The 23,291-nt window shown below is 41.9% G+C and overlaps 1 protein-coding gene across 17 annotated transcripts in view; it reads left to right on the top strand.

Annotated features, from left to right (window-relative positions):
* Positions 1–23,291, top strand: part of sulf2a (sulfatase 2a) — a 79,829-nt gene that overhangs the window by 28,611 nt on the left and 27,927 nt on the right. For 9 of the 17 annotated variants that reach the window (XM_061785066.1, XM_061785062.1, XM_061785067.1 and 6 more), the window contains one exon: positions 5,727–5,777. The exons of 4 other annotated variants lie outside the window; for them this stretch is intronic. The gene's annotated coding sequence lies outside the window, so the exon portion shown is untranslated. Of the gene's footprint in view, positions 1–5,726; positions 5,778–12,477; positions 12,605–23,291 lie in introns of all 17 variants that reach the window. 4 more of the 17 variants (XM_061785070.1, XM_061785071.1, XM_061785064.1 and 1 more) reach the window with 1 other exon arrangement.

The following is a 23,291-nucleotide window of genomic DNA, read 5'->3' as shown; positions in this document are numbered from 1 at the left end:
TGTACTTTGACTGACACTCATACTGAAGTAGCTCAAATCATTTTCATCCCTCAAACCTGACTGCTGCTAAAGAGATTCGTTCTCAGTGTTGTATAGGAAAGCTTCCATGCTTATCTCCAATGAACAGTGAGTGTCCTTTGCTATCCCCATACCGTCAACTGCATCTTCACAAATACCAGCTGCATTGGTGAGAAGTTATTGAGCATTAAGTAGAGTGGAGGAGTACCGATAGTAGGGAAGTGAGGCAGAAATAGGGAAGGAGGTGAGACAGGCAGCCTAGCAAAAGCAACATTAAGGTGTTGGCAGGAACTTGGCATTCATTAGGAGTATTCTATAGTGGCGGCTTAGTGAAGTCTTAATTGGAAAAGAGAGAGCATTCAGGATGGAGGATCAATAGGGGCAGTCCAGGGGTTCCAGCCTTCTGAAATCAATCAGCCTCGTACCAGATGAGGAGAAGGCAGACAATCAAAGAATAGATGATCAGTGCTGCTGCGTGTTTATCCTCTCAACCAAAATTCATCTGGATCAACCTGAACAGATGTGAAGGTCCATTCCAGCTCATCCCACGCATGAGGGAATAGTCTTTTCTCTGTTAATGAATAAATTTGATCTCATTGCATGACTATCCCGATGCAACAACAGTATAACTTGTTTTGTTTTTAGATTTTATTTATTTAGAGTTGAACAGAGGATATGCAAACATAAACATTACAATATAAAAATATACAAATCCCATCATCACCCACCTCTTCCAAGTATGTGCCTATATCCTTCACTCTCTCCCTTACTAAGATGTTTCTCAAGCAGTATCAGTCACACTTTTCTTTACAGAGCATAACATTAAGATGATTGTTTCTAATAAAACATGATTGATTATTACACAGGGACTCTACATCTAGAGAAATATTAAATGGACTACTAGCGTATTTTTACACTGCTGCTAAAAATAGTTATTCTCTTCATTTTGTTCTCCCGGGTAATACCCATCTCTTTTCCCTCTGACTTTTGATATATCATGCTCTTATTCACATCAAGGACAAGGCCAGGTGTCACATTTTCTCCCAGTCGTCATGCTTGTCACACGACGGTGTTGCCCACACCCTGTTTCAATCCATTCCTGTCTTCCTCCCCCTCTCTTCTCATTTCTATTGAATCTGTCACACCTTTCTTGTCACAAGACAAACAAAAGGTGTATCTCTGTTGCAGACAGCTGCATTCATTTGCATCCACAAGGTAACGCAGATGCCATGTTGGGCCATATCCTCCTGTCAGATGGGCCAAATTATCATTTCAAAATAAATATGTCTACGGTTTTGGACAATTATATGTTCTTGTGTCCTCGGCTCAGTCGTGTTAATCTATCCAGAAATAACATCGACAGAACAAAGCAAGCCTTGACAGTGGCCGAAGGTCTTATTGGATTTTACTCCCCCAGATGTACAGACAGACAGATTGACAGGCACAGGTGTCCAGTCAGCTCTCTTTGATCCCCATGAGTGGTTTGGCAGAACCGTCCCAGAAAGAGAGCAGCTGGGATCAGCGACGTGCCTTGGCAGCAACATATACGTGAGCTTACCCGGTTCTCAGGCTTATTCTTAGCCCTGCTACACATAGCACATGGTTTAGTGCATGTGTGTCAATCCATTGTGCAAAACCTTATACAAGAAGAACACTCAAACATGAGGTGTTATGGAGCAATTAAAGTAGGGTGGGCTCGTCTCACATGTTAGACACTGACACCTGTCCAATCAGAACAGGGATCAGACCACTCCTGTCAACAAGTTTTCAGTTGGAACTTACAAGTTTACAACCTGAGTCAAATGGAGATGTGGAAACTGTGGGTGGCAGTATGGTGGAAGAACTGAATAAATACAACCACTGTTTTACTGTACTTTTGCTTCTTCTGAGAGCTAGTCAAAAACAATAAAGTGATTGTCTTGTGGCAAATAAGCACACCAACTATGTTGGTACAGACACTCCTTGCAATCAATAAAATAATCTATTATGTGTGGGTTGTCCTCCCTGAATCTGTATTTTACCAATTCTATCCTCTCAACTTTGAGGGAAAAGTTTGGGGAAGGTCCTTCTGTTCCAGCATGACTATGTGGAAGCGTGGTTGGATGAGTTTAGTGTGGAAGAACAAGAGAGAAATAGGCAATTGACAGTGGAACTTATAAGGGGGTATGCACTACACACTCTTCTAGGAAGGGGTTTGGAGAGCAAATAGTCTTTTCAATTTGCAGTTCCACTCAGATATCACAGTACTTGTCTCTCTAATGTAGGGGTTGAACCCATTAGTCGACGAGTCGACCTGACTACTCCGCATTGAAGTCAACTAACTGCTAATTGCTAATTACACATTTTTGACATCTCGTCGTCCAGTTGGCCAATTCATAAAGCACAGATCATTTTCCATTTGAGACTGTGAGTCCCGGGATGCACGTCATGGAACAATAAGTCCCAGCCCTGGAACAATGAGTCCCTACAATTTATTATCATGGAATACAGATAAAGTAATCCTCCGCTACGTCACGGTTCTTGCATCGCGGTCCAGCTATATTGCAGATTTTTACTACTTTGTTCCTCTCGCTTTTATACTGTTTGTCCAATATTTTTATCTATTGGTCTTGCTCTTTCTCAATATATTATGTGTTTAGGCCTGCCACGAGACAAATTTTTTAGAGCGATATATTTTCCCGAAAACATTCAAGCTAAACGATAGTATCGTTGTTTTTTTAAATGCCGCTAATGTAATGATATTAGAGCATAATAAAGAATTGTACACATTTTATTCTGCCCTGGTAATCAAACATATAAGCACAACTGTGTAATGTTGTCTTATGTACTAAATAAAAGTAGGGCTGCATTTCACAATAAAAGCAAGTAAATAAAGAGAATAAAGTGCTGAACTTGTAAAAAATAAAGTTTGCGTTTCCCCTTTTCTATTTGGCATCTTGACACAACAGTGAAGTCTCAAACAAATTTACATATTTTAATTTAACAAGTCTTAACAACTCAACCGTTTTAGAGGTTATGGTTCTTCCTAACCTTGTTGTTTCATAATAGCATTTCACATATACTGTATGCACTTTTAATAAGTGTTCCAAGTGAGAACTTCCCACTGAGAAGTTTAAACAAAAATGACACTGACCATTCCATTTTAAACACCCTTTGTTCCAAATGTTTAATTCCTTTTCTTTAACTCAACTTCCAAGCTGAGTCTGTTTCTCTCCCCCGTGCTGCGTTTGTCCTCATTTCTGTCTGGGCTGTGCGTAATCAGTTAATTACGACCTGAGATGCAGATTTGATTCGCTGAAGGGGGTGGCTGAACTCGCATGTGATTGGTCGGTATGGTTCAACACTACTGTAAAGCCTGTAATCTGTTGTGGAATCATAACCTTTCTTTTTGGGCTATGGTGTGGGTACCTGTGGGACTGCTTCTGGGTCTGGCCCACCAGTTATTGACCTCTGTATGTTGCCATGATCAGGCGAACCAGAGCGAGCTGTTTAGGTCCTTAGCTCGCCAGCTAGTTAGCTCACGGGTTAGCGAATGTAATAAATCATTAACTTTCCCTAAAGTGTCCCAAGTGTGTGCACCTACGGAGCCAACGCCGTTCCGCCAGTGGCTCGCTGCGTCATGAGCGGCGCGCCGGGTGTGACCAGAACAATGAAAATTTATCGAGTCCGGAAAAAAGTATCATGTCCACTGTATTTATGCAACGATAACCCGCCCCTCCCCTGCCTTTGATTAGCTAGCACCAAGACAAGATTAGTAGTTTTAGTGGATAATGACTCGCTGAAGCACTTCAGCAACACACACACGTACTTGGGTAAGCTATGATGTGCGACTGTGGACGCAGATTCACCATGCTTTATGCGTCCCTGCTCATTTTTGTGCGTCTTAGACGCGAGACACACATCAAACGAGACACTTGCAAAGAACTTTCGACTTGCCCGTCTGCTTTCGTCATGGACTATAATGCTCTATGCAGCAATGAAATGTCCGTCCAACAAGGCAACGCAGTCTTCATACGTTTGCACTGTTCTAAGAGTACGAAAAGCTGTTGGTGGATGAGAATAGTGGTTAGCCTAGCTAGCTTCGGCTATTCTGATTGCCGCTAGTCTTGAAAGGTTCATGCCAGCAGAACCACAGGACTACCGGCAGGGAACCAGGGCAGTGGCAGGAAGTGAATTTACAACTTCGTCGCCAAAATGTTAGGTGTGATGACGAGGGGGCAACAACTGTGTGAGTTAATGAGAATTTTATTCTTTTCACAACACGAACTAACCAACATCACAACCAACCGGCATATGTTCATACTAAGCAACAAGCGTGTGGAAATATTTGACCAAAAATGAGACCTGTAGCACAGTCACTTGCAAAATATGCAAGTCCATCCTTAAATACAATAAAAGCACAAATAGAAATACTGAAACAAAGATGAATGAACAAAGAATTTTTTGGGAGCCTGGCTACAATGTCCTGTCTTACAACGCACTTAAGGAACAAAAGATAATTCTGGCCAGCTCGTTGTCGAGAAAACAAGAACCGGGCCCCTTTTAATTACAGCAACTACCGCTCCGACAAAATGTGTTTTTAGCTGAAAAAAAAAGTTGGGGAACCGCTGTACTGTGCTGAGAAAATATCAATGATGTCATCGATTAATCGACTTGAACCCGACTTTAATCACATTATAGGCAACTAACGACAAAAAATCTTTAGTCCTTCAACCCCTACTATATTGCAAATGCATAGGAATATAACCATTTTGTCATCACATGTAGAAAATATTGTAACCCAAAACTACCCAAAATATACTCTGTGCATAATTGTTTCTTGATGTCTCTTTCCTCATTTTAAAAGGTAATCTACTTTTCAACTTGACTAACCATGCTGTGATAAATGTGTTTTTACATCGTTTCATAGACTCAATATGCTGTGCAGCAAGTAAATAGTGCAATGATTTCAACTAATTCTAATACAGTGAATATGAACTGATCACTGCCTTCAGTGTGACATGAGGGAGCAGTCATATATGAATGTATTATTGTGAGTTTTTCCAGATTTGTCATGAGAGACTGCAGGTTAATATTGATACACCTCATATGCTTGTTTACAGAGACAGACTTTCGGGAAACTCTTCAGTATGTTGCCATTCTCAGTGTCTGTAGGGAGAAGGCTTATTTTCAGAAAGTATGTCCAAAAAAACACACAAGGAATTTGTCTCCGGTAGTTGGAACTGCTCTAGTACGACAACAGACAGTCAATTGAAAGAGAATACTTTTGAGACATAAAGACATTGAGAAAAACAGTCGCTGAGCAATAAAATGTTGCTAGTAATTTTGTAGTGCAAAAAGTATTTATTTATTTGTTGACAATTGTGCAAAAAGATGCAGAGTCCTCTAGCAATTAGAGCAGTTTGAATCACTAATATAGCAATAGTGTGGTGCAATGACCATTATGCAAAGGACGCCGAGACTTCAAGGAATATACGCAGTTTAAAGTGACTAGTAGTGCGATTTTGAAGTAACATCTGAACTCAGAACTGTTTCGGACTGGAGTGGGGAGGTGATCTAGAAGGAAAGTCGCACATTAAAACGCATTTCAAACATAAACACTAATGCCATGAATAGATCTTGTTGTCTAACTGACTCTTTTGCCCAGAAGGGGATTTTTCGAACGTGACAACTACTCATCCACTGTGGACTTTGTGTTTGCTTCACAGAGAGTGGCTTCTAAACCAAAGGACATCTGGCACCACTTGTTTTAAAGACAGGTAAGGTTAATGGTATATCCATCCCCATATTTTCCAATTAGAATTTTGAGATGGTTTCACAATATGGCTGTCATCAGTGTGAATTAGTAGCAGTTGTAGTAGTAATGCTCTTAATTCACTTGGATATTGCTTCTTTTCCTCACAAAACCATTTACACTTCAATCAATGGTCAATGGCGTGAAAGTGGGTAATCAGGTACAAATATAATTATGACTTTGCAGTACAATTGAACAAGTCACTCAACCTATGTGTTGCCTGTCTTCACTTCAGGTAGATAACATTAAACTGAAAAAAAATCATTGCTGTCATATTTGGTTTGTCTGCCTCCTATATATGTCCACCATTATTTGGTGGGCCGTTACAGCAACTGATTTTTTAAAATCCTTTTATACTCGTGGTTATTTCTGTAGTTCATGGTGAGCGAGAAGGTCAATCAGATTCATGAGAAGAGGACGGTGGATGAATGTGTGTTCTCAATGAACATTGTATCACGGGGGTCTTTGGTTGCACTCTCCTTCATCAGAGGCATTCAAGATAAATAAGAAGACAAGTCCATTCAAGAAGCACATAAAATGGACAATAAATTCATGGGTTAAGTAGACAAGAGAGGGCTAGGGATAGATTCCCGACAGTTTTCAACAAGAGTGGACAGTGATGATATCTGCGTTGTTTGTTTAGTTCCTTGTTAATTGTGTCATTAAAAGCTATTAGGAAAGTATCTTAACAGTGTGTTAACAGAGGAAGGGAGATGGAGGAATTCTGAGAACATCGGGAAAAGGCTATCTGAAAGCTATCATTGAGTTGTTAAAAAGTAATACATTTTTGCATGATGCACAAATACACACTCTCTCTTGCCAACCACTTTCTCGCCAGTAACGAGGCGACTGATGACACAATGTGCTCCCTCTGTTTTGGGCCAATATGACAATTGTTTGTACAAGGCAGTGTGCACATCACTCAAGTTTAATTGCAGTAAACTAATCTATAGGAAGTGCAATCTATCAGTGGTTTATTATTCATCAGCCATAAGCAATCAATCCACATGGCATCACCTACCACAACATTAGGTACATTCTAATAAAATAGTGATGCTTCGTTTAGATTTACACTGCCAGAGAGGGATAATGTTTTCTTTATCGTTGTGGATGTAGTGCCATGAGAATGTACTGTATGTAATGAATTATTTCCTGAATGTCTAAGGATGTTACACCTTCAAAGAGGAATACTGTCAAACTCAGATTATTGTTCCCGCTTTGGTCGATTTGTCATACCTTGGAAGAAATCAACAATCCAGCAGATTTTTGTTAACCGTAACAAATTGTTGTTACTTCGTCACATCCAAAGACAAACCAGGCATCTTAGAGCCTTCAATTCATTACCACAATTTATCTGTCTGACAGTGATGAGCACAAAGAAGAGAGTGTTTATTGTCAGCTCCTTTGGATGGATCTGTGATGGTATAGCCCTGTAGTGGTCACGGCACGTTTCCCCCTCTCTGTTTGTCAAGGCTGCATACTAATTCGGGAGAGACGAGGATAGAGTGAAATGAAAGATCTAGAAGAGAGAGCAAAAAAATGTGAGCATTAATGAGCAATCCAAGAAGGGTCAGGATTATTAAACAAATAGCTGGAAAAATAGCCTTTACTTCTCAAGGCTTCAAGATGTAAACCCACTTTCATCTCAGAACAAGTGAGGATAGCAGGCCATGTTTCATGCTTGAAATTAGTATTTGAACTTTTGAATTTTTTTGTTGTTTTTTGTTTGTTTTTTAAATACACCTCAAATGATGACATTATTCCGAACTCTCACTGACTGGAGCCCATCCATCCATTTTCTGAGCCGCTCATCCTCACAAGGGTCGCGCGAGTGCTGGAGCCTATCCCAGCTATCTTCGGGCAGCAGGCGGGGTACACCCTGAACTGGTTGCCAGCCAATCGCAGGGCACATACAAACAAACAACCATTCGCACTCACATTCACACCTACGGGCAATTTAGAATCTTTAATGAACCTACCATGCAGGTTTTTGGGATGTGGGAGGAAACCGGAGTAACGGGGAGAACATGCAAACTTCACACAGGCGGACCCGGGGATCAAACCCTGGCCCTCAGAACTGTGAGGCAGACGCTCTAACCAGTCGTCCACCGTGCCGCCCTGACTCGAGCCATTCAGCATTAATCAAAGCACAGGAGTTAAGAAGTTAAGAACAATAGCTGTATCATAATAATTAAAATCATTCTCACAATCAGCTGTCCATTTACCAATAATAAAATATACAGGTGAAAGCCTCTGTTGTTATTATTTTCTTTTTTATTTTATTTTATTTTTAAATGTATTTATTTTTGCTCTGTATTTGGAAAATAAAATAAGCTTGGTTTCTTTACCAATCACTTGAGGGGGTACAACTTTGCTTCTTCTTTTTGTCTCAGTGACACTATAAAGAGTCGACAGGTGTTTCAAAGGCACAGTTGATCTGGCATATGTAGACCTCATCAATTCACTTTTCTCTAACATCAGCTCGCCTTCTGTTGAGCTCAACTTGTTTGTGAGCTGTTTTATTTTTTCCTTGTTCCTTACAGCTGGTTGAATGTTTGTAATTGGATGTGCTTTTATATCCTGTTAGGGACAAGAGGTTATTTTCCCTTTTCAATGAGACCAGCTTGTTGTTTGAGGCTGTTTCTCACCTCCTCCCTGATGTATGCGATGCACGTTTTTGAGCACTATGCGAGCCCTTTACTGACCCTCATTTTCGACATCAGCAAGACCAGAAGTGCCAGCTTGCTTCCATGCTCCACTGATTAGAAGTCAAATATTAAAGTGCTGTGTTGTGAACTCAGCCTAATTGATTCCTTCCACATGGTGCACACATAATGGCCTGACAGCAGGCGATACCAGGCTTTGTCAACATCGGGCATGCTGCCCAGGAAAGCACCCCAGTGAAGACCTCCTGTGAGTGTGCCAACCTGTGGCCCCACATGCAGAGAGGCTGCTTGGCAGACTCCTGAGGCCCAACACAGAGGCAGCTCATTGTCTGTGTCATCAGTCGCCTCGTTACTGGCGAGAAAGTGGTTGGCAAGAGAGAGTGTGTATTTGTGCATCATGCAAAAATGTATTACTTTTTAACAACTCAATGATAGCTTTCAGATAGCATTTTTTTCAATGTTCTCAGAATTCCTCCATCTCCCTCTGTTAACACACCATTAAGATAATTGCCTAATAGCTTTTAATGACACAATTAACAAGGAACTATTCAAACAACGCAGATATTATCACTGTCCACTGTTGTTGAAAAACGCTGGAAATCTATCCCTATCCCTCTCTTGTCTGCTTAACCCATGAATTTATTGTCCATTTTATGTGCCTCTTGAATGGACTGGTCGTCTTATTTATTTTTAATGCCGCTGATGGAGGAGAGTGCAACCAAAGACCCCGTGATATAATGTTAATTGAGAACACACATTCATCCACCGTTCTCTTCTCATGAATCTGATTGACCTTCTCGCTCACCATGAACTACAGTAAATGGTTGAAGGTGCCTATTAATCTCCAGGTACTTGGAAAGCTCGCTAAATCTCCTGTTCCGTGTGATGGTTAATGTTCCATAGGAGTTGGTAGAATGCTGTGATATAATGTAGGGGGTTGATGTTGTAGAGCTTGTCGACAGGTGTGCTAATCGCACTATTACAGAAACAGAGCCGAGCTGACATTAATTACGACACAGGGGTGTCAAACTCGATCAAGGCGCTGCTGTTTCCTTTTTAATGGGAAAAGATTGTGACAGAACACTGATAGAATGTGATTGGGAAACAGGGGGAGCTGGTTACTGCAGAGTGAGCATGTGTGTGTACGTGTAATATTTGGGATGAGGACAAAATCCCCAAATGTACCTTTTCAACCCATGAAAATCCACAGAATTTCCTGCTTGACTGTTTCATTTCGGTGTGACCAATCGGTAGCACAGCTGTGGAACTTGGGGCGGCTTCGGCACTAAAGGCCACAGAAAAGTAATCACAATGTCCTTTCCCCTGAGAACCGAATAGGGCTTTCATTTCTTCCTCCGTCCTGCTATTTTCCTGCCATAGATCCCGGGGGGGACACAGTCTGATGGGGGGGTGATGATTGCAACCACAGGAGGGGTGACAGTTGGCTTCCTCTCTGACAACAGCCTAATAGAGGGCTAATGGGAGTCCCAAAGACCTCTGCTGTTGTCCTGTTGTGAGCCTGTTGGAACTGAGCGACAGAAAGGTGAAGCAGAAGAAAAGGCTGATCAGCCTTCTCTCTCCTTCCTCTTTCTGTCTTTCCTCTTTGTTTGAACTTTACTGACTTCTGTAGCTCTGTTTGAGACCCTTTTGGCAGCCCTAGCAAGTAAAATTATGATGTACTATTTTTAACAGATATTTCTCAACACAGCAATGACTTAATTTGGAATGACTGTGTGTGTGTTTTACTTTTTGTTTGATTATTTTACATGAGCTGAAACGGTGGACACTCATTTTTTTTGGTATTTCTAATTTGTTTGGTATTTGTTGGTTGGGCATTGTTTGAATTTGAGCGATTCTGGTTCCGATTTCGATTCCGGTTCCAAACGATTCTCGATTCCAATTGTTTTAGGCAGCTGGGTCAAAAACGTTTGCATGATTTAAATAAAGGGTGTCCAAATTATGAACATCCATTTTCTTACCAGCCCACAGCATAGACTAAAATGAACATTTGACTTGGAGTTCTTTATAACCAGTATCAATATCAAACCTATGAACTAAAAGGCAATGTGTGTGGAACTAACCCAATTGACTTAATATTCATTAATTAATGTTTCAGCATTGTTAAAATAGTTATTTGGGACTGTTTCATCACGTCCAATGGTTCATATGTGCAAGTTTTAACTTGAGTTCCTGTTTTAAGCTTGTAGCCTTTTATTTTGAAGGGTATGCACCGGAACGTTGCATTTTGACACGAAAAGTAACTTCACACAGCACCGGTGATTTATTTTTATTTTTTTAATGGATGGAACCTATTGCTATAAAGCGCTGATTCCTTTCCCGATTTTCACCGATGAGTCACAAGGTTAGTGTTTGTGATACTGTGAAACAACGTTTATGTGAATTTTGTCCCAATTCATTGTGATGTAAAGTTGCAACGGTGAAATTTTAGCCCAATGTTAAGCTTTTTTTTTTTCTTTCTGTCATCGGCGCTTACGTTGGTTTGAAGACTAAAATAAACGCTTAAAGCCATCAGTGCAAAAGTGCAACCAACAGTTTACCTTGTTAGCTGTCTCAATGTTAGGGAGAAGGAATGACTACCACCTGATCAATTTGAGCACTCATTAAAAAGCTGCCAAGGCCTGTGCAACCTGATACAACATCAATATTGTAACACCACAGTCCTACAGGGATGTTTGGCAAACTGCTGGCAGCCTCACTGTCATTTCTAGGAGGGCAACATGCCAGCGACCCCCTTTGTGGGGCGCTTAGACTGCCCCATGGACTCCAATCACAGGTCAAGACAGACAGATGGACCGTGTGGGCAGCTGTCCCATGGTGGAGCAGAAAGAGATGGATACTGACCTGTATAAAAGCCAGCCATGTGCTCTCCCAGTATGAAGCATGCTTTGTGATTTGACTGTAGTAACACAGATGCTGAACTGTGGTGTCTTACAAATACCCACCCACTGAGTTTCTTAGGTGCTACATGCAAAAAAAAAAAAAAGAAAGAAAAAGAAACTTCCCCGGATTTTGATACATCTCCCAAACTCCTGCTTGGAAAGCCTCATTACATGAATTATTCTCTGTTCTGATTTTTGAGCTAAGCACATGGAGGAAATATAAGCCTAGCAGGAAAGGTCTCTGTAATTTGAGGTCTCCCCTCTGTGCTCCAATGTCAACCCCCTGTGTGGTTCCAATAGGGGAGGGAGAGATCTGTGTGTGCATGTCTAAAAACCCTATTAATCCCTTTACAAAAGGTCCCACGGAAAGCTAGCTAGTGAGGCTGGGAGTTAGAACAGCTAATGGGTGGAGAAAGGAGCGGTTGTCACCCATACATACACCCCCCACCCACCCAAACTCCCAACGGTATATTTAACACAAGATGAGATGACGCTTACTGCACCGTCAGAGCCCCGTCACCCCATAAAATGGTAAAACACATAGTCTCTGGCTTTGAATTGGCCTCAACAATTACATTGATTTCTCTGGGGTGGTAGTATCGGTTGAACAATGAGCGCCAACTGATTTGTTTGTAATCCATGTGACCAAGATGCGATTCACTGTAGGGGGGCTTTGCCTGTTGTAAGTAAAGTGCCAATGAGGAACAACCATCACTCAGTGGGCTGTCCTGTCCACCAGCTTGGTCACTTGTTTCAGCTGTCAACCCCTGTCTCAAAGGAGCAGGCCACTGGGCCGCTCTGTCAGAGGTACCACAAATGGCTCCTTATCGAAACCACAATAGGACAGGAAAGGCAGGGACACTCGCAGACTGCAAAGCAGGCAAATATCCTATCGTGAAAAAAAACCAACATTCTGATGTGAAAACAGTTCCGTATTTACAAAACGGCTTTGACTGGCTGTCTTTTTCTTCATTCTAAATCCATGGAGGTGGCGGTTAAGGGGGGGTTCTGGAGGGGTGTTAACCCCAAGTCAGGGACAATTGGGGGTCTGTTTGTGTTTTCTCTTACACCTCTGTGTTCTCATTGGGCTCTCTTGAAGCATACCACTGAGCTGCACGGGAGGAGGGGTAAATGTCGCAACCTTGATGAGGACCTTTCTTTGGGACCACCACGCTAGCGCTGCATGCCACTTGGTTGCTGCTGGATACAGTGAAATAACAGCGCAGGCAAGTGTGAATGTTCTAAACCGGTGTCGTAAGATGCAAAGTATGGATTCAGTGACGGGAAAACGTGGTTGTATGGGACATGGCTGCAATCCAAGAACATCTTCACTTTTGTTAGATGAGTGAGTCTGTTCAGTATGTAGGAGACACAAAAGGCAGTCAGTGGGTGTGTGATGGCCCTATGCTGGGCCAAACAATACACACTGTTCATATCCCGCACATTCACAGACAATTAGTCTGACTCTTGTCCTCGCTTTTTGTCAGAGGACGATTTGACGTCTGATACACAGCATTAGTGAATGCTTTTTCTTTTGTGTGTGTGTGTGTGTGTGTGTGTGTGTGTGTGTGTGAGAGAGTGTGTGTGTGAGTGAGTGTGTGTTTGGTGAACATTTATAGTCAACAGAGCAGACCCAGGGAATCTGTCACAGCTTTTGTTCTCCAGGGAACATAACCTTACTGGGCCTTGTACACTACACACATAATACAGTAACTTTCTGTCCCACCACTCTCTGTCTATCCCCCCTTGATGTCTCTCTCTCTCACTCTCATCCTCACCTTTTTATTTGCCAGTAAACTCTTCACCCTGCCCCCATCTCAGAGAGTCAAAACCATTTAAAAGATAATGGACCTTGTAGATCACAGGGTGCAGAGATGGCACACAAGCATGATTAGTATTTATTTTCCATTTTCTGTCTGGGTGTAGTCCAAGCTCTTAAATTGTCGGGAATCCATCCAAAATATAGCAAGACTCCTTAGGAAATGCCATTGGTGTGTTAACAGGCCATGGCTTATTTGGACAGAAGTTTTAATCATTCTTTAAATACAGGTTAATCTAAATAAATTAGAATAGTGTAAAAAAAATTATTCTAGTCTTAGCTAATTTCTTTATTAATCATTTAAATTTTTTCTTAGAGTATATAAACTATACTGCCAAAAGTATTCGCTCACCTGCCCTGACTCCGATATGATTGACAGCCCATTCTTGATCCATAGGGTTTAATATGACATTGGTGAACCCTCTGCCACTATAACATCTTAAACTCTTCTTGAAGGGCTTTCCACAAAGGTGAGGAGTGTGTTTATGGGAATTTATGATCATTTTTACAGAAGCGCATTTGTGAGGTTACACGCTGATGTTGGACGAGAAGGCCTGGCTCTGTCTCTCCTCTAATACATCCAAAAGTGTTCTATAGGGTTGAGGTCAGGATAGTGGAGGCCTGTCAAGTTCATCCACGTCTTTATGAACCTTTGTGCACTGATGCACAGTCATGTTGAAACAGGAAGGGGTCATCTCCAAACTTCCCACAAAGTTGGAAATGCCCAAAATATGAGCCCTTGAGCTCCAGTGAAAGGAACTCTGAATGCTTCAGCATACCAAGAGATTTTGGACAGTCAAACAGTTTGGGGATTGCCCCTTCCTGTTCCAACATGTCTGTGCACCAGTGCACAAAGCAGGTCCATAAAGACATGGATGAGAGGGTTTGATGTGGATAAATTTGACTGCCCTGTCAGGAAAAGCTCAAGTGTTGGTTGACGTAGTGATTAGGAGAAAGGTTGATATATTGTGTGCCCAGGAGAGCAGATGGAAAGGCAGTAAGGCTAGAAGCTTAAGGCCAGGGTTAAAATTATTTTACCATGGTTTAGATGGGAAGAGAAATTGAGAAGGGGTTATTTTAAAGGAAGAGTTACCTAAGAATGTCTTGGAGGTGAAAAGAGTCTCAGATCGAGTGATGAGGCTGAAACTTGAGACTGAAATTGAGGGTGTAATGTATTATGTAATTAGTGGCTATGCCCCACAGGTAGGACGTGAACTAGAGGTGAAAGAGAAATTCATGTAGGAGCTAGACAAAATATTTCTGAGCATTCCAGACAGAGAGAGAGTCATGATTGGTGCAGATAGTAATGGACATATTGCTGAAGGAAACATGGGTGATGAAGAAGTGATGTGTATGTTCGGCATCCAGGAAAGGAACTTGGAGGGACAGATAGTGGTAGGAACATAGGGTGACCTACAAGAGCAGCGGTAGAAGCACATAGGTGGTTTACATCTGCAGAAGATGTAGTCTAATCTGAAAAGTGTGCTGGTCCCCATTTTTAAGAACAAGTGTGATGTGCAGAGCTGTGGGAACTCGAGAGGAACAGAGTTGATGAGCCACACAATGAAGTTATGCGAAGAGTAGTGGAGGCTAGACTCAGGACAGAAATGAGAATTTGCAAGCAACAGTATGGTCTCATGCCCAGGAATAGTACTACAGATGCATTATTTGCCTTGAGGGTGTGTTGAAGAAGTACAGAAAAAGGTCAGAAGGAGCTACATTGTGTCTTTGTAGATTTAGAGAAAGCCTGTGACAGAATACCCAGAGATGAACTGTGGTACTGCATGCGGAAGTCTGGAGTTGCAGAGAAGTATTTTATAGTAGTACAGGACATCTATAAGGGCAGCAGAACAGTGGTGAGGTTTGCTGTTGTTATGACAGAGGAGTTTAAGGTGAAGGTGGCACTGCATCAGGGATCATCTCTGAGTCCCTTCCTGTTTCCAGTGGTGATGAATAGGCTGACAGATGAGGTTCGACTGAAATCCCCATGGACCATAATGTTCGCAGATGTCATTGTGATCTGCACTGAAAGCAGGGAGCAGGTGGAAGAACAGTTACAAAGGTGTAGGGATGGACTGGAAAGGAGAGAATGAAGATTGGTCAAAGACAGAATATACAGAGGCTGAAATAAATATTTAACACGTCACCAGTTTTCTCATTAAATATATTTCGAAAGGTGGTATTGACATGAACATTTCACCAGATGTTGGGAACAACCCAAGCAATCAATACATACAAAGAAAGTAGAACAAATAAGATAAAAAAAATTAGTTGTGTGTAAAAATGTGAGATGACACGGGAAAAAGTATTGAACACATAAAGAAAGGGAGGTGTAAAAAGGCATGGAAAACCAAGACAACACCTAAAATCTATCAATAATCAAACAGCAATCCAGCCCATTGTCAGTGCAAATGAATATCAGCTGGTTCATTCCTAATTGATGGCCTACCAAAAGGTCTCATTGCCAAGGTGTGAGTCAAGACACAATGCATGCAATGCAGAGCAATGCATGCGACTAGTTACTCCATACAGGAGGCGTCTTGAAGCTATCATTGCAATTGTGCTTTTGCACAAAGTATTAAATAAATACCAGTTGGCGTGTTCATTACATTTTCCCTGTGTCATTTCACATTATTAATCTCAACAGGTGGTCCTTGGCTCTTGGACAACTCTTCTGATTATTCTTTCCACTCCTCTGTCTGAAATCTTGCGAGGAGCACCTGATCGAGGCAAATTTATGGTGGTATGATTGGCTTTCCACTTACATATTATGGCCCTAACCGTGCACACTGGAACATTCAGAGGCTTAGATATGCGCCTGTAACCAATGCCGTCGTTATGTTTTGCAACAATTACCGTATTTTCACGACCATAAGGCGCACTTAAAAGTCTTACATTTTCTCCAAAATGGACGGGGCGCGCCCGCGACCCGAGTGAGGAGAAGCGGCTCAGAAAATGGATGGATGGATGGACGGGGCACCTTATAATGCGGCGCGCCTTATGTGTGCACCGAGTGCCAACTTCTATAAATGTTGTAGTGTGATGAGCGCTCCGCTTGACTTTTTATTTATTTATTTATTTTTTGAGCATTTCCTGCCGACATGCTGCTTACACAGAGGAAAAGCGGACGTTGCTGAGGACAGGGGAAGGGTGCGTGAAGTAGGACGCTAAAGCTACACCCCCGCGCCGGGGTGTTTTAAAATGTTTTATTTTTAAAAATGTTTTTTTTTTTTATACCGCTTGACTGACTGGCAGCATTTCCGGGGTGTGCATTGTGCAAAACAACATCGATTTGGCTAAGGACCCCCGAAAATGCACAGTTTAAACTGCAAGCTATCAGTTACGCGGAGGAACATGGGAATCGATCAGCCGCGAGAGAATTCAAGATAAACGAATCCATGGTTCGCAAGTGGAGGAAGCAGGAAATCAAGCTTCGCCAAGTCAAGAAGACAAAGCTGAGTTTCCGCGGGGAAAAAAAAAGAAAAACAAAACGCGGAAACAAGGCAAGGTGGCCCGAGTTGGAAGACCAACTCGAGCAGTGGATTAATGAGCAAAGAACAGCCGGGAGAAGCGTCTCCAGTCACCATTCGACTGAGTGCAATAACTCAGGGCTTGCCATTATTCCGGGAGGCTTGACGAACCGTTGGACATCCGTGTAAACAGGGCGTTCAAAGTGAAATGAGAGAGAGAGCGTGGGAGCCATGGATGACAGATGGCGAACACAGCTTTACTAAGACTAGGAGGCAGCGCCGGGCGAGTTACGCCACAATTTGTGAATGGATTGTGGATGCTTGTTCGAGCTTTCGCACGGCAACGAGACTGACTCGAACCTGCCGTGTTTGATGGAGAACTTGCCCAGCGGTTCATTTCGGATACAGAAGATGAGGACTTTGATGGATTTGTGGATGAGGATTGATCCAAAAATAACGTGAATACATTAAGTACTTCAATAAAGTACAACCGAACTCAGTTTTGCTCCCGCTGCCTTTTTAAAAACATTGTTTTAGCGTGCATGCATGCTACCATATGTTTTAAGCTAGCGTTATGTTTACCATGCCTGCACCTAATAATACGGCGCGCCTTATGTATGTGTTACATACAGAAATAGACCCCGTAACTGAGACTGCGCCTTTTAATACGGTGCGTCCTATGGTCGTGAAAATACGGTAGTTTGCGAAGGTCTTGAGACAGCTCTCTGCTCTTACCATTCATGAGATATGTCTTACCTCACACCTTGGCAATGAGACCTTTTTAGGATGCCATCAATTAGGACTGAATCAGCTGATATTCATTTGCACTGACAAGGGGCCGGATTGCCGTTTTGATTATTGATAGATTATAGCTGTTGTCTTGGCTTTCCATGCCTTTTTGCACCTCCCTTTCTTCATGTGTTCAATAGTTGTTCCCTGTGTCATTTCACATTTTTATACACAACTTAATTTCTGATCTTATTTGTTCTACTTTCTTTGGATGTATGGGTTACTTGGGTTGTTCCCAACATCTGGTAAAATTCTCAGATCAATAGCACCATTGGAAGTCTATTTAGTGAGAAAAATGGTGACGTGGTAAATACCTATTTCAGCCGCTGTATATGTAGGATTCAATATGACGTCGCTCCAACTTTGCAGCCTGGGAAGGCTGTCCACAAGGTTTAGGAGTGTGTTTATTGGAATTTTTGACCATTCATCCAGAAGCGCATTTGTGAGATCACACGTTAATGTTGGACGAGAAGGCCTGGCTCACAGTCTCTGCTCCAATTCATCCCAAAGGTGTTCTATCAGGTTGAGGTCACAACGCTGTGCAGGCCAGTGAAGTTCATCCACACCAGACGGTCATCCGTGTCTTTATGGACCTTGCTTTGTGCATTGGTGCACAGTCATGTTGGAAGAGGAAGGGGCCAGCTCCAAGCTGTTCCCACAAAGTCGGGAGCATGGAATTATTGAAAATCTCTTGGAATGCTGAAGGATTCAGAGTTCCTTTAGCTGGAACTAAGGGGGCCAAGCCCAGCTCATGAAAAACAACCCCACACCATAATCCCCCCTCCACCAAACTTTACAATTGCCACAATGCACTCAGACAAGTACCGTTCTCCTAGCAACCGCCAAAGCCAGTTGTCCATCAGATTGCCAGATGGAGAAGCGTAATTCATCGCTCCAGAGAACGCGTCTCCAGCGCTCTGGAGTCCAGTGGCGGTGTGCTTTACACCACTGCATCCGACGCTTTGCATTGCCCTTTGTGATGTATGGCTTGGATGCGGCTGCTCGGCCATGGAAATTCATTAAATGAAGCTCTCTGGACACTGTTCTTGAGCTAATCCGAAGGCCACATGAAGTTTGGAGGTCTGTAGCGATTGACTCGACAGAAAGTTGCCGCCCTCTTCCCACGATGCACCTCAGCCTCCACTGACCCCCCTCCGTCAGTTTACGTGGCCTACCACTTCATGGCTAAGTCGCTGTCCTTCCCAAAAGCTTCCAAGTTCTTATAATACAGTACATCTGACAGTCGACTGTGGAATATTTAGGAGCAATGACATTTTACGACTGGACTTTTTGCACAGGTGGCATCCTATCACAGTTCTACGTTGAAATTCACTAAGCTCCTGGGAGCAACCCATTCTTTCACAAATGTGTGTAAAACAGTCTGCATGCCTAGGTGCTTGATTTTATATACCTGTGGCCATGGAAGAAATTAGAACACCTGATTCAGATTATTTGGATGGGTGAGCGAATACTTTTGGCAATGTATTGTATTCAAAATTTTTAACTAAATTCACCAGTCCAAAAACAAACTAGTTCATAGTTGCTGACGGGCTCTTACCCTCAAAATACTGCCATTTCATTTTCCCATTGTTGCCATCCATTCAGTCCACACTAGTAGCCAGCTGCAGTTTTCACTTTACAATCTCAAAAACATGAGGAAAAATGGTGAATGGTAATTTTTTAAAACAAAAACAGGACTTTTCTCCTAAATGTGCAAATAAAACACGCAACGCAGTATGACAGGAACAATGGTGAAAGGATATTCATAACTTTGCATTGCTTGCAGCTTTGGCTGACTATATTACAAAATAATTTATCTATTTTTATCTCTCATAAGAAAATAAATACCATATTATCACAGTGTGATCGTACAGTGTTTTAACTAAAGCATTCCGATACAAATAATTTTCTTAGTTTTGTAGTTTCCTAGTATTTTTACAATTATGTATTGTATTACAAAAGAACACTCCCATTTACGCAGTGTCCCTGAGTGCACCTCGCACAATCGCGCCGCTGCCTCATGCCTGCCTAGCTTCATTCTGAAAAGACAAATAGGGAATACAGCAGGTGAATATTCTTTTCCGTGTCCTCTTTCATAGTTATCATACAGGGAGATAAGTATACAACACTTTGGGTTGCTACATGTGTTCTTTGATGGGTTAATATTTACTGTACCATGGGTGCTAATCTTACAGTACACAAACGTCGCAGCTGGCCTCGCGATGTAACTAGTGCACACACGTGCACACACACACACACACACACTTGTGTGTGTGTGTGTGTGTGTGTGTGTGTGAGTGAGTGAGTGTGAGTGACCTCGATGAAATGGCCCCCCAATATAACGGATATTGGATAGACTGGACCGTAGAGACTGTACAATGTGTCAAAAAATAGCTTCTATTTGTCACTTAAAATGCCGTTGACAAAGTTTGATGATGCACAGGAGCTCCAGGTAGTTGTTTTGTTTTTTTAACTCTCGTTATTACCTTCCCATCTATTTGGTCTATATTTGAATATAATTTCAATCCATTTTCCGCACCGCTTATCGTCACGAGGGTCGCAGGCATGCTGGAGTCTATCCCAGCCGTCTTTGGGCGAGAGGCAGGGTACACCCTGAACTGGTCGCCACCCAATCGCAGTTGAATATAATTTATGTCCTACAATCTAAAGTGTACATACTCAGTTGATTTGGAACACCCACACATGACTCTTTTTGCTGCAATCTCCAAAACCTTTGGCATGCTCGTAATATTCTGTTGTAACAGCTTGCACTATTCTAAGAAAGATTTATGAGACTGTACTGCAGGGATTTGCTACTCTTCAATCAATTCTGAACATTATTATTAAGGTTGCTGGGTACTGTTCACTAAGACCAACCTTGCAGTTATCCCTCAGCTCTTTTATTCAGGCATGTTCTTATGAATGTGCAAAAACTATTGTGGATGAATGTTGATTTTCACTTGCTATTATATGCCCGCATAATGCCTTCAATTTGGAAGCTGCTGCTTTCAGATCACATGCCAGGAATAGTTTGATAGATTTTTTTTTCATTCAGCACAAAATTATCCTGATTGATATATAAAAGTTATAAAAAGACTTTTTTAACATTACCTTAAACTACTGTCAACCACAGCATTCTACAGTTTCACTCTTACTGTTGAGTCATCAGACTCACTTTAGGATTAACAATATGTTAAGCACCTCATTCTTAACTGACTGCCCAAACAGCACATTCCACATGGCATTTAGGATTTAGGAAAGATATACACAAGAAAAAAAAAAATACCTGCACTGACATTAAAGTACTGTATGGCACGGAACAGAACAGCACTAAACAAAACAGTTGACATTCTGCACAAATCTTATTTTCATACCTTTTTAAAAGTTAAAATGTTGCTTTTTCATGTCTGGGTGTTCTAATAGAGAAGTGACACGCAGTTTCTGACATCTGAAAAAGTATCGAGCTTATCAGAACCTAAGGGAGATCTAAATTAAATCTCCCCGCAGAACGGGAGCTCAGCCTTTGCATTTATCTCTTGTCATTCTCAATGATTTCCGTTGCACATTAGGAAGCAAAGGCACATCTCCCAAAAAAAAAAAGGCAGACAAGAGCTGTTGAAGAGTTTTAGAATAAAATTTCAATTAGAACCTTGAAAAGGAAACCTTGATTTGAAAGTTGTCACAATAGAAGTTGTTACCTGTGAAGATGAGTCATTCTTCCTCAGAACATCTTTCAGGACAGCTCTAGAGAATTTGCTGATGGCATGTGAAGTGATGGAGACCAGAAAGCCTTTTAGCCTTTATTTTTAACTAAGTGCTTTAATTGTGCACATTAATTAACCATATTTGTTTGACACAATTCTTATTCTTATCATAATCATGTATTTTGAATCAAATTAATGTAACCCTTGTATTAACTTTAGACCATTTGGAACATTTGCCACTACACTGATCAAAGTGCAAGTTGTGTACTAGGGCTGCCACAAATGATTATTTTAATCGTCGATTAGTCACCAATCATTTTTGCAATTAGTGCACTACAGGAATTATATGTAAACTGCAGTTTATCACATCAGCAAGCAGCTGCTCTTACAGTATATAACCATCAGTAGCTTCCAGCTTGAAGTGTTCACACTATATGCAAACTAAAAATAAAGATAATTAACACATCAATTGCAGCTTGTACCAGCATTCATGACATGTTTATATATGAATTAGAATGAAGGTGATACTCTGGCCTTTACCATTTAGAGCTGTAAATACTGTATTTAGTGCACTTTAAAATGAAAACCCAAACTTTTCAGAGGAAACTTTTTTTTTTTTTGCTCTCTTTTCAAATGTATTAATAGCAAATACAGTACTTTGAGATTGACAAAAAAGTTAAACCTCAATAAAATCAGTTGAGAAATGACCAAGTTCTGATTTATTTTCAATGCACATGCATTGCCTTTGATGGGAACGTTGCCTCCACCGACGTATCCGCCATGTAGGCATGTCACTTAGCCGGGCTGCTTCAGCGTACATTTACTAGAGGTGCATCGATTAATCGACAAGTAATTAATATCAAATTAACCAACATCAATTTTGTCGGTTAGCCGTAGTTCTTTCAGCTACATCACGGGGTGACCCAGATTACCACTATTTCCACTGTAACATCATGTACAGTTTCAACAGTTTCACTGCGCTGAAATGCAAGAAAAGCTCTTCCTTTTGGCTTGTCCCGTTATGGGTCACCACAGCGCGTCATCCTTTTCCATGTAAGCCTATATCTTCTGCATCCTCCTCTCTAACACCAACTGCCCCCATGGCTTCCCTCACTAGCTCTATCAACCTTCTCTTTGGTCTTCCTCTAGCTCGCTTGCCTGGCTGCTCCATTTTCATCACCCTTCTACCAATATAGTCACTCTCTCTCCTCTGGACATGTCTAAACCATTAAAGTCTGCTCTCTAGCTTTTTTTCCAAAACATCTAACCTTGGCTGTTCCTCTGATGAGCTCATTTCTAATCCTATCCAAACTGGTCACTCCAAGAGACACGCTCAACATCTTCATTTCTGCCACCTCCAGCTTTGGTTCCTTTTGTCTCTTCAGTGCCACTGTCTCTAATCCCTACATCATGGCTGGCCTCACCACTGTCTTATAAACTTTGCCCTTCATCCTAGTAGAGACTCTTCTGACACATAAAACATTTAACACTTTGCTCTACCTGTTCCAACCTGCTTTGTCCCATTTCTTCACTTCCTTACCACACTCACCATTGCTCTGGACTGTTAACCCCAAGTATTTATAATGTATTTATTTATGTATAGGTCCTCCACCCTCGCTATCTCTTCTCCCTGTATTCTCACTCATCCCCCTCTACATCTTTCATTCGGGTGCATATATTCTGTCTCACTTCGGCTAATCTTCATTCCGCTCCCTTCCAGTGCATGCCTCCACCTTTCTAAATGTTCAACCACCAGCTCCCTGCTTTCACTGCACCTCACAATGTCATCTGCAACCATCGTGGTCCATGGGGTTTCCAGTCAAAACTCATCTTTCAGCCTATCCATCACCACTGCAAACAGAAAGGGGCTCAGAGCTGGGTTTTCTCCCAATCAAGCCCCTCCAGGTCTCACTGTCATTGCCCATGTGAGCATTAAAGTCCATGAGCAGAATGAGGGAGTCCCTAGCAGGGGCGCTCTCCAACAGCTCCTCCAAGGACTCCAAAAAGGGTGGGTACTCTGAGCTTCTGTTTGGTGGTGCATAGGCACAAACAGCATTCAGGACCCGTCCCCCCACCTAAAAGCGGAGGGAGGACCCTCTTGCCTACTGGGGTGAACCCCAACGTACAGACA

This window comes from Phyllopteryx taeniolatus, chromosome 9 (genome assembly GCF_024500385.1).
Source record: "Phyllopteryx taeniolatus isolate TA_2022b chromosome 9, UOR_Ptae_1.2, whole genome shotgun sequence".
Taxonomy (NCBI): domain Eukaryota; kingdom Metazoa; phylum Chordata; class Actinopteri; order Syngnathiformes; family Syngnathidae; genus Phyllopteryx; species Phyllopteryx taeniolatus.
This window is presented reverse-complemented; position numbering and strand designations above follow the sequence as displayed.